The 17145-nt window shown below is 44.9% G+C and overlaps 1 protein-coding gene across 4 annotated transcripts in view; it reads left to right on the top strand.

Moving 5' to 3' along the window:
• Positions 1-17145, top strand: part of ERBB4 (erb-b2 receptor tyrosine kinase 4) — a 577667-nt gene that overhangs the window by 203279 nt on the left and 357243 nt on the right. The window lies entirely within an intron of this gene.

Raw genomic sequence — 17145 nt, forward strand, 5'->3', positions numbered from 1 at the left:
AGGGAGATGATATTGCACAAAATCATTCCTTTCAGTCACAGTTCACTCCTCTTACCTGAGACCTGAACACTTGCAGAGGTGCTTCTGGAATTTGCTGAATGGGAGCCCTTGCTCCTGCCAGCCCTGCAATTAGCCCAGCAAAGGAAGGGGGCTGCTGGAAGGGTGCTCCCACCCCACAGGGGGTGGCGTCTATTGGCTCAGGTGCTGTTGTTTGCAGGCTTCTCTCACCTAACCTGGGTGGTTTGGCTCCCAAGAGGGGAGAGGTGTGAGTGAGGGGATGTGGCTGCAGGGATGAACCTGCTGCTGAGGCACTTCTGGGAGAGCAGGGGCAGAAGGAAAGGTTATAAGGGAGAAGGACAGATAAGGAAGGAGAAGCATTGCCAGGGAAAACCTTGAGGGCAAGGACCAGGCTACTTCCCTGTTGAATAATCCTCTCCCTGAGGTGCTGTGCTCAGTATTACCATGTGAACTTGGGGTGTCATGTGAATATATAACCAGGTAATCCAGGCCCATCAGCAGAAATTATTTACTGAACTGTCATTAATAAGAAAAGAAATGCTTGCAAGGTCTTCTGTTCCTCTATGAATAATTATATTTCTGTTTTCCCATCACTTTTGGTGGTGTTCTCCACCAGGTGGTACAGTAAGCACAACAGAAAGGAAATCAAAAAGACAGGACAATCCTCAAAGGTCTGTGTACAACCTTGATGCTTTAATGAAACAAAAGCAATCTGTCTTTAAGAGAAAGATTTTATTTATTCAATTATGTTGGACTGAAATTTGTTAATATCTAATATCCTGTGTGCTGGGAATAGCTAGTGAAGGAGTTGCAGCCCCAGCTTTTTTCCAAATATGATTTCAGGAGTAGTTCTGAGGCTCAAGTACATTTCCTCAAGGAGAAGTAGCATGAGATGAGAAAGAATTCAATCAGTGTTCTTAAAAATCTATAAGAAGCCAGCTTTTTGATTTTAATATGAAGTTAGTGCCTTATATTAAATGGCAGAAGAAAATCACAGATACCCTGCAAATCAGGAAGATCTTTCCTCTGGAAAAGCCCCTGTTTGTGGTCAGGCAGCCTCATTGGTCGCACAGTGCTCTTTGTTGGAAGCAAGTTTCATGGACATGAGAGTAAGGATCGTCCAGTGGCCACAATTCTGGCTCTCAGCCTTTGTTTTCTGCCAAATATTCCTGGTACACTCAAGATGTGCAAGTGCTGAGATGTAGTCAGTAGTTTTGGTGTTTTGATAAAAAAAGGCAGGTGCGAGTTGCAAACTGTGGGGTCGTCCATCGTCCCTTACAGCCACACGACAGGTGACCTTTCCTAAAAGCATTTCATGATTCTCCTGGCTGGTGGCCCAGAATTAGTGGGGGCAGTTTGGGATCCAAGAAAAAGAGATCTAGGAAAGGCAAGGGGTGTAATTGGAAGAGCACTAGGAAAAAGAGGAGCTGCCTGGTGTGATTTCAGATTGCATAAACTCTGTTTTTACCATGATGCATTCAGCTTTTGTTATGTGAAAATCCATGTGCTGACAGCATAATGGAAGGAACTTTTGGAAAGAAGCATCAACCTGACAGCAGGGGAGTGTGCACTGGCATCCCAGGTGGTCAGCTCTGTTGGTAAACAGGATGCAAAGAAGATAAAAAAGAAAGTAATTTTGGCACCATCATTTCTACTTCTCCCATTACAAGGAAATTACAAACAAGATGTGTTTTGAAATAAAAAGCAAGTAGTTGTATAATATTCTACAAAGTACCTGAAGGAAGGCTCATGATAGAATCAAACTGCCACAGAGAAAAGCAGTTGTGGCTGTGGAAAAATAATTTTGGTGCTTTTCCTACTCAAATACAGGTATATGGAGGTACATCACAGCATGACAATGAGGTGATACTTGTCATTTGTGTGACAGAGACAAATTAGAATCCAGCCATCTCAGGGTGGGAACGATTTTTTTGAAAATTAATGACTTGATTAGAAGGAGAAATGAAGCTTCTTCAAGGGGACATGCAAATAAAGGAGGAATCACTAAAACTATCACCTGGTGTAAAACGAACATTACACAAAGAAAGATTGGTGGGATAGTGTACAAAGACAAATTTGATGTGATATTAATCATGCAGCACCAGTGGGTGCAGAGAGGAGAGGGAGAGGAGGGATTCAACATGGCACTGTGTGTGACTTAGGGAGGTGTTTCCTGCTGAAGCAGGGAAGGAGTATCCCATTCCCTGAGGTGGGTACATCCTCTGCACCCCCAGACTGGGGTACCACACTCAGGTGAGTTTTACAGGCCCTGTATTCTTCTGGGTGGTGCTGCTACTATCTCCAAAGCCAGTGGAAGAGGTTTGCCTCCTTTCATCTAGAGACAAGGGTCACAGAGAACCATTCATTGCAGCAAGGGCTTATAATTCCCCAGTGGCAAATCTGCAGAGCGTGGTGGGTGGGGTGTGTATTGGGGGATTTCTGCCACCTTTCAGGTGGAGTGGGGCCATGCAGAGCCAAATCTACAGGAGCAATTCGTTTTGAGTTCAAGCCCAACTGTACCTCCCTAGGGAAGGAACATGAGTGAGGACAACCAAGGCAGCTAAACCAAAAGTGGTGCTTTTCTTAAGGATTATTACCTGCATTAATGACTGCAGACAAGTAGTATGTTCACAGAAGGCTGTGGTTTGAGTTTGAGGTGTGCTTGAGAGGTTTTCTTAGCTTTCACTGAGTCCAAATGACCTGTGGATATGGAGAGCCACATGCCTTTCAGCCTGATGTAGGTAACACAATAAGACCCAATGCTGTTCATCAAACACTGTTTTCTCTCATGCAGCACCACCAGTGGAAAAGAGACTTATATCCAACCAGTTCTCTTAATTATGCCAAATTTGTCAAATGTAAGTTTGATGGGAATCTGTCGAGGTCAAGTTGAGGGATCTTGCAGAGGCCTAAGAGAAAATAAGTCCAGTGTCGTGCTGTAGCTGCACCTGACAAAAGCAGGTGTGAAGATAAGCTGGCAAGCTCATGATGTGGTGATCTCTATTTCCTTGGCTGCTGAACATCAGCACCAGTGGCATTGAGGCAGCCGTGCATTCTCCGTTTCTCTGGATGGTGATGCTGGGGACGAGCAGGGTGGACTTGTGCTGCTGGGAAGCAGATTTTTGGCCCATGTATCTGCAGGCTCTGCCAGAAGCCCTGGAACAGTTTTCATACTTTCAGACACATTTTTACAACAATATGGATTAGATTTTGTAAATGATGAGGAAGGCGTATGTTACTGAGCATATGATTTTCCTCTGGGGGGTGGGGCTCTGCTCAGGCAGGATTTGTGGCAAGTCTTAGGGGCAGGAGCCGCTTGCTTTCATTTCCAGTGTTCACTCACATATTCTTGGTCTACCTAGTTAAGAAAATGCCTGTTTTATTGTTGATAAGTTGTCTGAAACACTTGGTTTTCTAGCTGCATCACATGTGTATCAGAACAATTTCCAAACATACTCCCTCCAGGCCAGGCATTACCACCTGGAATCCCTCTGCCTGCAACATGGCTGTGATATGTTCTTTTTTTGCCAGAAAATACGTGTACTTTGCTGGTCCATACAGGACATTTATTTTCCTGAGATCAAGGTGATGGCTTCTTGCAAAGCCAGAAGAAACCTTGTGAAAATCAACATCAACATGTGTGTGCAGTTTTCACACCAAGCGTCATGGGCTGCCTAACTTGCCTTGCACAAATGCCCTCATATGTTCACATTTAGCACACTGAGTGCACATTTCTGTGCTTTTTCATGCTCTCGAAACATGATCCTGTACAGTCACTTTGTGCTTTGTTTGCTTTTTTTACTAAGACGATGCCAGCCTTGCAAAGACTCTGTTTTTAGCAGGTCAATTCATTCTCCAGCTAAGAGTTTCTCTTGATTTCCAGCAGAAAGATTTGAAGCCTGCACCTTTTTGCTGTTGTTTGAAAGTAGTCACTTTGACTGTCTTCTTATTACCCATGTCTATTTAAACATAAATTGCATCTGACTGCGGTGACACTAATTAAGGCGGAGGCACTCAGATGCAGCCCCCCTTGCGGGGAGCGTGGCCAATAAACCTGCCGTGACTGGCAGGTGTTTCGACCACTTTAGACAACAGCAATTTCATAAAGTGTCCTTCCCCTTCTCCTTGACAAGGAGGGGACAGCCAGGCCCCCTCTGAGGCATCCGCCACCAGGCAGGGACCAGGTGGCCTCAGGAAGCACGGAGCTGGCACCCAGCTTTTCGAGGCTGTCGCCTCCTGTCTTTTGTAAGCAGGGATTTCCACCCCACCCTTTCCTAAAATATGAAAGGATTTTGTATTATCTCAGTGGTTTTATAATATCCCAGTGATGTGCTCCTGAGGTGTTTGACCAAATATTATTAAAACTCTCCAAGGGCTAATAATCCTGGAAGTAGTGCGACGCCTTCCTGTGACATTGAAATAATTTAGTAATTTTACAGTACATTTGAATTTTGGCATTGTTCAGCCGCTCAGTTTCCATTAACTTGGCCTGGAATTTCTTATGTCCGTGCACACAAGCAGAAGTGTCAAGTTTCTCCTTCATGCTCCAAAACGCCACCTGAATCACAATTGTGCTGCAGCTAATTGTTATTAATTAAGCTGTTCCTAGCAGTCCAAGCTGGATTGTGCTTTCTGTGGGTGTAATAAAAGGCGAAGGCATTTAGTAAGCACAGTATTGTGGGGGAAGAACAAGGGAGCCCTGCTCCTGGGAATGTCTCTGCACCCTGTGAGATGCTTTTGGGGAGGGTCTGGGTGTTTTTAAGGATGGGGCCACCAGCTCAGGCTCGTTACCATGAGACGAGCTCTGCTGACCTTGGCTGCCATTTCCCTGTCACAGCCAGGCAGCTCCAAGGACGAATTGCAGCGGGCGAATTTGCGCGAAGCCGCTCCGGCCGCACGTGCTCCTGCATCACTTAAGCACAAGGCCTTGCCCAGAGCCCCCGGCACAAGGTTTGGCCAGGAATCACATGGCAGGTGCCCTGTGCTCCCCCCTCTCTTTTCCCAGGTTCAGCTGAACCGGTTCGTGGAGTGGAGTGAGTGAGAGGAAGGGATTAATGAAGTGGGGACCCTGGGAGCAGCCTCCTCACAGAGGGCCTGTGTTGGGAAAATTGCTTTCTGGCTTTTCTTCTCAGTGAGGCTGCTGAGGAGCGTGCCTGTTGCTCTCTGCCCAGGGAGGAGCAGTGAGGCACCTGGCATTCATCTGCCTTCTTCCATGTTTGCTTGTGAAAATAAAGTCAGGTGAGGAGGACTTTGGGCAGACATGCTGTCATCTTGGTGTGAGAGGCAGCAATATCAAGCTGCTTTTGGTCTGTGGGAACGTGTCATCCATGTCTCCAAACAAAAGCAGCCTGCCCTCTGTTGTGTCTTCTCTTTTTGTCTCCCTTGCCTTGGATTAAGAACCAGAAAACAGATGATTTTGGCAATCACTGCAGGGTGTTATTTTAACAGTGAGCTAATGGTTACCCTGTGCAGGATAAAGGTGCATATAAATGTCCACTTAAGAGGGCAGGAATAGTCTTGGGACTTCTCCAAGTCCAAAAGGATGGGGAATAGCTTGTGTGCAGACCTTAGAAATAAGCCCAAGGGCACAGTCTGGTGGTTGCTCCAGATTGCTCACTTAAAGCCTTGCTGGAGCAAGCAGGGTGGAAAGGGAATCCCTGGGAGAATCATCACAGGTGGGTGGGGTGGGAGTCTTCTGCCCCATGCTTAGTTCAGAGAGATTTTCTCCTGGCATCGTCTCCATGTGCCACAGAACGGAAGCTTTAATCTGTCCACGGATCTTCCTGGTGCTGCCACCACTTTTCTGGGGGCAGCTGCTGAGTTTTATAAGGCATTGCATTTCTCTCATCCCAACAAATTCCTTGGCATTTTGCTTTTACATGTCTGTTCTTCTGCTGGTAGTGTTTGCAGAAAAATGGCCAAATCTCAGATAGCAGCCTGGGCTGGGACCTGGGAAGTCAATGAGAGGCGTTATGGCTGTTTGCAGGGTAAACCCCCCTCACCCTGTGCTTAATAACTTCCTCCCAGGACTGCTGTATTTGTGGCTCCAGTGATAAACTAGTCTTGCTGTTGCTGAGTGGAGGATTCTAAACTAATGGTGCTTCTGCTCCTGGGATTTACCATTTGGAAGATACTTTATTGCTATCTTGTGACATTTCCCTGCACTTTTATGCTCATTTATATAACTGATTTCTTTGATTTACGGCAGGTTTTCTTCATGTATAACAGTGTCATAAATTTCACAGCCCTCCTTTAAGCAGTTATGAATTTGAGATATTCAGTAAACTATGGCATGGGGGAAAGGGCAGATGCCTTTTGAAGAGGCTTTTGATCCCAGTCCCAAAGAAAATAACCTGTTCTCTCAAAAGAAATCAAAAGCAAGCGTCAAAATAAGTTGGCATAGTCTGTTTCTTGACTGGCCAGCTGGTTGTGGGTTTTTTTAGTGCAAAATGTAAGTTATTCATGTATGATAAAAGAATGCATGAGGCCAAACCCATAGAGTGGTGATGTTTGTGTGGCAGTCCCTGGAGCTCTGTTATCCAGAGTCTGCAGAGGCTTTCAGAGAAGCAGCAAATTAATGTTGTTCTTTCAAGAAACCTTTTACTTTTTCTTCCCTTTCTCTTTGTAAACCTGCTATTCCAGATGTTGCAATTTTATTAAGACCCTCAAACAAGCTCATATTTCCAAGGAGTGTTCAATGGCCATCAGGGATCCAAAGCCTATCAAAGCCACTGGTCAGACCTGTGAAATAAAGACCTTGGGTTTTGATTTTGTTGGCATCTTGCTTTGTAGAGGAAGAGAAACAGCTCATTTAAAAATTGCTTTCTGAGTTCAGCTGTCAGAGCAGCTTTCTGTTGACCTTTACAAATTGATACCGTCACAATCAATGGACAGAAGTTTAAGGGCAGTCTCTGGGGTGGGGAGGCAGGAATGAACCCAAACGTTTATAAAAGATATATGGAGTGCATTTTTAAAAGCCCAACAGAAATAGCAGCAAGTATTAACAGGGAGTATATTTGAACGAACTGTTCTGTAAAGAATTTATAATACCTGATTCTAAGGATGGTTAGTTAGAACTCGGCTATTGAGATAGTTTCTGAAAGTATATGTAACTAAAAATAACAAACAAATACGCCTTAGGTTGGTGCAGTGCAGCAATAGGTTGGGTGAAGGAAGCAATTAGAGATGTTGAAGTTGCTTTGCGAGATTCAACTGCACAGTAACTGCATTTGAGGTGCAGCGTGGCCCATGCTCCCTCCAGCCTTGGGCAGCAAAACCATTTACAAAGGCTCAGGAGGAATTGTGTGAAGAGGGACAAGCCCGACTTGATTTCAGCTGCTGCCTCGCTCATTTTTAAAGAATCGGTGAGACACACTGAGAAGCTCCTCAAATGCAAACACACAGTCCTCCCCTCCCAGGTAAAACAGGCAGAAGCTTCAGTGCTGCAGAGTTTGCCCTGAATATTCTGCTCATGTACAGAGAGGTTATCAGCACACCAGGGATGGGCTGTGCAGAAGATGCTGCCCTCACACTGGGCTGCATGTTCTTATGCACAGCATACAGAGGGGAAAAAAGATTCTTGCCTAGACTTTATTTACTGAAAGTTTGTTTTTCCTGCCTGTAAACTGCTATCTGAAAGCACCTGTTTTAATAAAACATATGGAGTTTATTACTTAGTGCAGCCGTGGGCAGTTAGGCAAATAGAACCTTTGGTGTAAGGATGTCTTGTGTAACAGAACACATTAATTCTTTGGCTTGATGGCCGTAACATATATGACCCCTACAGACACCAGGATGTGGTCTCTGTTCCTAGCCCAGCATATTTTGGCTCCAGACAAGGTGTGGTGTCTACCTGGGGGTCCAGACAGCCTCACCACGGCCCCTGCCTTTCCCTCCAACTGCAATGCCATTCCCCTCATCTGCAGTACTTCCAAGTCTAAGTAATTACCATTTCAGCTGTCTTACGTGAGCGGGGTTCTCCTGCCTGCTTGACAAGGTTATCGTGTTGCTTGAGAACCTGTTATTTTCATTAATGAAAAATAAACTCAATTCAGTCTCAACTTAATAGATGTGTGTATATTGGCTAAAATAGAGTATTTCTGTCATCACGTTCTCCTGCATTGCACAGTCACCTTGAAGCACTTGGGCAAAACAGCTCCAAAGTGTTGGATCTGTTCTTGCCTGTTAATGGGGACACCCAAACCATGGCTTGGCCGTTTCAGGTGTGTCCCATGAGATACTGGTTTTCTTTAATTCCCAAGTGTTTTTCCAGGGACTGTTTAAGTCTCCCTGCAGTTTTGCCTTGTCGGGCTGCCAGAATTTGGGAAGGCTGTTCTCACCAAAGCAGTCCTTTTCTTTAGGTGTTGAAATTTCACAGTTACTTTAATCATTTTATTAGGTGGTATTTGGGTTATGTGATAATTACTAATGTAATGCGAAAAAGATTTCTGTGGGAGATCTTGGGGAAATACCTTTTACATGTCACAAGTGGCTTGTGCTTAAGCTGTAATGAGGCGCCTCTTGCTGTGTGCTTTAGTGGTGACTAATTACCCGCAGTTACAGCAGAGACATAGAAGCACCTGTCCCACCTACCTGCTCTGAGCTGCATCTCTTATATAAACAATGCTTAGATACTAGTAAGGAGGATCTGAGGGCTTGTGAGCATCTTGCCAATATATTTTCAATATCGTACAGGCAGCGAGGGCTGCAATCCCATTCCCATCGCAGCGGCTGCCGGCGCTCCCACCGGATTCCCCGGGCTGAGAACCAGGCGGAAGCTGAACGAACGCGCTCCCCTGTGCACGCACAAACTCCGCGTGTTTGCACAATGTTAATTAAAATGCATTTAAGTTGAGTGAGTGCTTGCGGTATTTGGGGGCCCTCTGGGGAAGGGAGAAGCGGGGAGGGAGGCAGACAGGCGGAGGCCTGCGGCTGTCGGGAGCTGTGTGAGTCCCGGCGGAGCAGCAGGAACTGCCAGGGAGCATGGCCACCACCGCAGCGCCAGGGCAGTGCTGTGTGCCAGCTGAGGCACCCTGGAGAGCCCTGCCAGGGTGAAAGAGCCCTTTGTGTCCCAGCAAAGCAGCCTGGTTTGGGAGCTGGGAGATGATTTTGGTCCAACCTCACAGCAGATGTTACTGGCATCCCTTGCCAAATTGATTTTCATTGAAGGCACATGTACAAAAAACCAGACCAAGTGCCCAGTTCCCCTGTGTTCCCCTGGTGCTTGTGGGTTTGTGCTCCATCATCTTCCCTCCAGTCCTTCCCCTGGTATTGAAAAAACAACCCAGATCCTTCTCACTGCTGGGACCTGTAGAGACTTCGGCCACTTTGCTCTGGTAGGGAGCCAGGATACACTGTGGTGCAGTGATAGAGGGAAACAGGCTGCACTGCTGCTGCACTGGTGCAGGTCTTGAGAAGAGCGAGGACTGGAAAGCAGGGAGAGCAATATTGGGATGCTCTTGGGCCTTCAGCTTTGCACTTGGAAGAACACGTGGCCTTGAATTAAGGTCATTTATCTGCAGGCTTATTAGTCTTAGAAGGTGTTGGTGATGGTCTGTACTTTGGTGCTGTAGGGAAGAATTTTGGTTTGTGTCATTAAGAGTTAATCACACACTTAATCTTGGGTGCTGCACTCAAGTGTGTGACTAGTGCAGGAACAGTTTGTAATGTTCTTCAGCAGGAACAGGGAGGGTGATTCCTCTGCATGACGGTTCAGAGCAGCAATGTTTGTGTGGACTAACTTGTACTCTGGAGTTGATTTCTTTGTGGAGGAAGTGTAGGTCAGCTGGAAAAGGAATGCTGGTGATACTTCACTTGTACTTTGAGGCCCAGTTAGGAGCCCAAAATGGAAGCTTGGTAAAAGGAGAAGGTCCTGCCAGTGCTCAGAAGCTGGAGAGCAGAGGAGACCAGTGTTGTATTTCAGAGCTGCTTGAAAACGATTTTGTTGTCTCAAAATGCGGCCTTACCTGAGCTAAGCCGGGTGCTGGGAGCAGAGACCACTGAATCTTCCTTGGATAGTGTCTGCTAATTGCTTGTTTGGGTTGTGTACTTCACTGGGAAGTAGCTTACAAATGCTGAAGATATTTCAGTAAACTAAGTTATTTTTTGTGTCTGGTATGTCTTCCTAAGCTACCCCACTGCGTAAGTGGCTGTAGAAGAAATATTTTGATTTTAAATGTTTTCCTATCACAACATGTGTGCTGGTAATTTGCCAATTCGACCACTGGAGCCACAAGCATCTCCTCAAAGCCATCCCGGTGGGGGTGGCGGTCAGCAGCATGGTGCCACGTGTCACCCCCATGTCGCCTCCATCCCTCAGATTCCCCACCAGCTTGGAGGCTTATCTGTTGCCTCCTTGTCAGAGTGAGTGCTTCCAGATTCACAGCAAGGCCTCAAGGAGAGCCAGATGATAGAGCAGATGGTAGATGACTAATTTGGCAAAGTTAGATGAGTGGAAATTGTTTGCTTTAATTGCTTGTCAAGTCCAGTACCTACATTATAGTTAAGAAGCGACTATTTACCCTCAAATAGAACAAAATGAGGAAAGGAGGAATGTGTGTGTGTGTGTGTGTGTGTGTGTTCATGAAGAGTAGGGAGAAAAAGTGAAGAAGTACACAGAGAAAAAAATTTGGTACCAAGGCTTGAGGGGGAAGAACCATTGGTAAAACTTCTTGTATTAATTTCTGCCCTTTTTTAGTGGTAGCTGTGTGATACAGGTCCTGCACAACATCATTCCTATTTTGTCCTCTCCAGCTGCTGTACCGTAATATAGAGGTGAGACAACTAAAAGAGAAACGATGCTGGAAATACTGGCATAAAACAAGCTGGTGATGATGGCTTGACATGGTCAGTACAAGCAAATACCCTTGAAATGTCACTGTCTAAATCTGGTTGACATTTTGATGGTGTTTTTTGGTTGGTATGAACAGGAAGGCACATGAGTGAAATATGCTGTGTAGCATCTACCAAAGGGATTTTGGAGTTTGGCACAAGGAGAGGGTTCCATCAGCTTGGGAAAGTGTTATCACACATAGCTAATCCTTCTTGATGGAGTCGCAATTGCTGTCAGTCTCTACTGTGCCCAGCTGTTTCTGTTCATAAAATTGGGAATGAGCTTCCATGTGTAGGTGGCATATGATCAGCCTCTCTTGGAAGTGGGACCATGCTGGTAACATACATCCTTGCAACTTTTCTGGAAGTGCTGGAAAGCTTTTACAATGGCATATGAAATGATATTTGAGATTTTAGTGACCAAATTTCAGGAAATTAATGCTTTTGGTCGCTGGTACTATCCACCCCAGGGACCACTTCTCCATGCCATGGAGAAGAAAGGCTGTGGGGGAAGTGTTTGAGTGCTCTTCTAGTATTGTGAATGAAAGTCTGCATGAAAATGATAGTTAATTTTTAAAATTTGACTTAATGTAGTAGGTGTGGAGAGCTTAACTTGAAAATAAAAATAACTAATATTACAGCTAAAAAGTTAGGAAGAAATTTTTCACTGTGAGGGTGGTAAGGCCCAGAGAAGCTGTGGCTGCCCTATCCCTGGCAGTGTTCAAGGCTGGATGAGGGTTGGAGCAACCTGGTTTAGTGGAAGGTGTCCCTGCCCATGTCATGGAAGGTGGAACTTTAAGGGGGATCTTTAAGGTCCCTTCCAACCCAAGTTATTTTATGACGCTATAATAGCACTCCCAGGATTGTGTTTCTGGGCCCTTTGGAATTTTGCATGCAGGTAAAAGGGATTAAAACTGTAGTGGTGCTGCCATGGAGCAGCCTGTACTGTGTCACCTCATCCAAGTGACATCCTGATGGGCTGGGCAACAGCTGGGTGGCCGTGCTGAGCTCTTCTTGTGGCCATGTGGCTGTCCAGGGGTTCATGGCAGTCACGTTGATTGCATGCAACTGGATTCAAATGGGATGATAATTTTCTAGTGTAGAGCAGACCTTGCGGAAGGAAAACACTTGTGCCAGCTGAGCTTTTAATTAGGAGTACAGAGAAAATTATGCTCTCCTTCATTACAGTCTCCCACCTAGGGAAAGAAAGCTTCCAATTCTAAAGCACTCTCCCAAACCACTGGGTTTACAGGAAAACGGCTGGTGACCTTCAGGAGTGTTTTGCCTTCTCAGGGGAAACATCTGCAAGACTGTAAGTGCAGACAGCCCTTGCTTCATTAGGACGTGCCTAATTGCAAGAAAATTCAGGGCTTTTGCAGCTCATTCAAGGAGAACTGTAAAATAATAATGAAAGGATTAAAAGTGTGTTTCCCCTTCCTGTGTGCCTACATGACAGGGTGCCCAGGCTGTTGCTGGGAGCGTGAAGCAGAAAGAAGTGAATGGGGATTACCGTGGCGTTGCTGGTAATTAGTTGTTCCTTAAGGGGCTTGAGTATTCCCCCCGTCTGGGGGTCTTAACAAATTGCCACGAGTGTTTGCAATTATTAATAAACAGTTCTGTTAGCTGCCTTTCAAGAAACCCTGATAATGGTGCTGTCTGTAAAAACACAGCTAATTAAGTGGGAAGTACAGGAGCAGAATGTGTTAGAAAGAGATGATGACTGGTTTGGGGCTCATCTTTTCTGGGGTGAAGGAACGTGTGATTGTCTTTCTATAAAGCCATTCCTGAAGCCAGCGAGTCCAAGAATTTGAGCCTGCTTTGTGTTTTTGGCGCACTTGACAAACTGATTGACAAAGGGAGGTTGTGCTGCCTTCAGGCAGAGGCTGGTGCAGGGCAAATGCACTGCTCTCCTGCATCCTGGCCAAAGAAATAATAGTAAATGTTTTATGATTCAAAGGAAAATATATCCAGATGCTTGAGATAACTCCCTTGGAGGTAGTGAGGAGGATGCCTCATCACTGCTTCTTTGAGTGTGCTTTGGGAGAGGAGTGTGACACTGGGATTTCAGGTGGGGGTGACCGTGGTGGAGATAATGGATTCCACTCTTCTTCGTACCCAGATGTAGGCTGATCTGGAAAGGGGTTGAATAAGAAATGAAACAAGTTTATCTCCTTCCAAAAGTTGAGGTGGGAGGATTGTAAAATCCGTTAGTATTAGAAGAAGGAGAACTAGATGGAGGCAAGTGTGATTTCTTAATTTAATGTATGGATTTATCATCAACAGAGCAGAGCAAAATAATGGGCTAAAAAGCAGAATCTAACGGACATTTTTAAATGTCTCCATTATTTTCCACCTTTCAGTGGGTGTTTGAATGATTTGTCTGTTTTATGAAAAAATGTCAATGGGAAATTAATTTCCAAGTCATGTGCATGAATATTGATGAAAAACAAATTTATTTCAATACAGACGATTATTACTGTTGTAATTGGGGCCATTAGGAGCTGAAACTGTCACTTTAGGTAGCTGGTAATAAGTAAACAACTGAATGTGAAGTGTGAATGTGTGAGTAATGCCTGAAATCCACTTTTATGATGGCCAAGCAGTGCTCTGCTCCAGCACCCACCCAAAATCCCCCATGACTGGGGTGTAGGTGAGAAGTGACCACTGTCTTGTTGCTGTCAGTTCTGGTTTGGGACTTCTCAGATGGAAGAGGCATGTCCTTGAGCTTTGGGATAGCATTAGTGGCGGGTGACTCTGCACATGAACACTCTGTGAGGTTTGATGTCAGAATGTGGAAAGAGCAGGAATGGCCAAGCACGTTTAGGTGGAGAGATGGGTTTGAGGGGTTCGTGGTATGTCAGTAAATCAGGTCAGACTGGAGCTTCCCCCACAAACGTGGGCAAAATGTAGGGGAAGTCTGATTTTCCTGGGTGTGCATCGATAGAGCACTGGAGGGTTTCCCTCATGGAGATGCCCCTGTAAGGCCTCCCCTGAGCAAGGCAGAGAGTTCATGACCAGAGATGCTCAACAACGAGAGCAGCTTCAGACTGGAGGCACATCTTAGGCTGCTACTCTTTGCCTTGTGTTAGAGACAGGGAATGACTATTTTTTATTAATCAGCAGAGGTTCTGCTGCAGGAACAGTTAAAGCACACAATCTTGGGTTTTTTGCTGCTCATCTGTTTCTGGGGCTGTATAAAACAACACATCTAACAATATACAACGCTTTGAAGAAGGTTCATGAAATACAGATTATGGTGGTTTTGCATGGCGTGACAAGGAAATACATTTTGTTGTGCTTGTGTTTATGCGTGTATACAGCTGGAACATCCCTGTGAATACATATTATTTTGGCACTTAATTTTAAAGAGCTGCTACAACACATAGATGCCTGTTGCTGTTCCAGGAGAGGAGCAGGAGGTGAGTGGGATATGTTCCTGCTCTGTGTTGAGCTCAGGGACAGAAGGACTGGGAATCTTGTGTGACTCCTGCTCAGCTCCCACTTCACACACAGTTACTTTAGTGCTTTTTAACTACCTTGGCAAATCAGACCCAAAACAATTATTTCTGCCCTGGAGCAGCTGGGGATTGCCTCATATGGCTCAAAATAGGGCATAAAACTTGTTAAGTACCCATTCACAGCCTGCTTTCTGGCCTGTGTCCCTCCCAGGTTTGGCTCCCTGGCATCAGTGGGCCAACAGGAGCACCTTTGTGATTGTCCATGGCAGCAGCATTTCTCTCTCATGGCAGGAATGCCTTTTTACCCTTTTAGTTGTTATTTGCCTTAAGAAACCTGTCAAGAGAATATATCATCCCTCTGTTTTAAGGGATTCTCTGTGAAGGATGGGAGAAACCATCCCAGTCCTTCCTCCTGCAAGTGATGAAGGACCTAACCTGCTTTTCTTACATACTGGCATAGTTTCCTCTTTTGTATTTTGAATGTGGTATGATGATTAGGTGCATCAAAAGTATACATTGCAAAGCTGAGACAGAGAGATTAATGACTTACTGTAATAATGGATTATTAATGATCCATTATTATACCCACATTTGCTTTGTGACTTCAGCTTGTTGTGCAGGTCATAGCTCTCTCCTGCTCTGAGTTCTGTTTCTGCATCAACTTGCACTGCTGGTTGGGTACTGATGGAACAAAATGTGCGCTTCTGCGCTGCTCAGTTGATGTAGGATAATCACTTTTGGTATGTGACTTGATTTGAGGCAATCTGTGACCAATTTTTTGTTGTTGTTGAGTGAAGATTACCATTCTGGTCAGCACAGAGCTACAAAAGCCAGACCAAGGCCATGCAATGGGTTGGGAGAATTAATGCTGGACAGTCACTTTCCCTGGTTTCCCAAATTTTGTGGCAGAGCAGGCTGGCAGGACCTGAGTTGCACTGATCTTTTGGCACGGATCAGGCAGGCAGCAAAGGCCCAGGTGTGAGCTGCAACAAGAAGATGTTCTGTGTAACAGAGGATCAGAGGAAACTTCTCTTTTAAAGACAGACATTAAGCACTTGGAATTGCTATGAGATAAATTTAAGGGATCAGCATGATTTATTCTAAATTCGCTTTAAAGGTTTTTTTTTTTTTATCCAAAAGAATTGATTACTAGCCATATCAAAAACTGGGAGTAGTTACTGGAGTGGTTCGACTGTACAAAATTAATCTCAGTCAAATGAAGCTCATAGCCCCGGCTGACATCTGGGCTGGCTTCACCCCTGCCGAATCCTCTTGCAAGAACAGGCTCCAGGTGTTCCTGCCTCCTCACAGCAAACAAGTGGCTGCATTAGCTTTCAGGAAACGTTTAATGGGCGTGCAATGTGGAATGTCAGTGTTGCAGTACATAGCTTTATTAGCTGAGCTGCAGGAATTGTTTTCTGACTTGTGTTGGTCCTTTGCACGGATTGCAAAATGGAATGGAAGCTATTTATTAGTCCTTGGGAGCCATAAGACAGAATAATACTTACCTGGCTGGAAATATGATCAGTCTTGTAACAGATACTGCTATATTTAAGGAAGAAACACACAAACCCATTTTGTAATTGGTAAGCAGGAATTTTTAGGTGTCCTGGCAGGCACAGGCATGTGTCTCCCTGAAGGGTTAGCACATTTCTGGGGCAGAGCTCGAGGTTTTTCTGAGTAAAACTCTATACATGACCTAGGACGGGGCTTTGTAATTCAAAAAGAAAGATGTGCCATCTCCTAGTTGCAGTGGTTAATCCTTCCACGTGTTCCCAGTCCACCAGAGCTACCAGTGAGGTCCCAGTATGACCATGTCTTTCCATCTTGGGAATCTCCCAAAATAGCTGTTAAAAATATTGTGAATAAAGTCTTGTTTAGGTATGATTTACTCTAAGTGGTAAGGTTTTACTGGAAAATTTAAAAATTGGAATGTTCATGCTTTTAAGTTAAGCCTCAAAATGAGGCAGTAGTTTCTATTTTAAAACCTGAGCAAACCAAGCAGTTTTGCTTTTCTTCAACACAGTATAATGAACATACATCAAATATTTCAAGTTTTTTACTGTAGCAAGAAATTTTTTTTTTTTAATTTTACTTTTACCAGGTCATAGAAAGAAATAATAATCCAGCGTTTCCTATGGTGGGTGGTAGACCCAGTGTGTATGTGGAGAAGCAGGCCTTGCAGTGCCTGTTCAGCTTTGGTCCGTGCTCTTAAGCCCCTGGAAACACAATCCAAAAATGATGTGATCAGCCCTTCACCCTATGAATGGTTTGCAATGAAACCAGCCCGTGCCTGCCCTCCCTGTGGGAGTCATGGTGCAGCAGCAACAGATTTCTGCTGCCATTTCTGGGGCAGAGGGAGTTTCCTTGGGAGAAAACTTTGAGCAGGTCATAGGCTCCTGGCTGCCTCCTGAAGCCCTTTGCCAAGAGGCTGCTGAAAGCTCGAATGCCCTGGCACAAGAGCAAATAGAGAGACCACAGAGGGAACAGAGATGAGAATTGTTCCCATTTCTATTGAGGAAAAAAAAAGGGGGGGGGGTATCGTAAGTAAACAGTCAATAATTGTAGTACTCTGAAACCTAATTACTTTTGGTATTTATAAAAAGAACCTGCATCATTCAAAAGAGTAAGTTTTAGCCAGTTTTACTGATTATGCCTCCAGTCATGGAGAGTTTTGTTTGTATTGATCTGACCCAGAAGTAGGAATGACTCCAGAAATGCCATTCTTGTCAGGCTCCTGTTTTGCATAATATAATGCCCATTTCAGAAGTTTAGATATACCCAGATTAATTTGCTCACAGATAAGAACAACCCACAAGCTGTTGATTAAGAGGAAAAG

Source organism: Corvus hawaiiensis, chromosome 7, assembly GCF_020740725.1.
Source record: "Corvus hawaiiensis isolate bCorHaw1 chromosome 7, bCorHaw1.pri.cur, whole genome shotgun sequence".
NCBI lineage: Eukaryota > Metazoa > Chordata > Aves > Passeriformes > Corvidae > Corvus > Corvus hawaiiensis.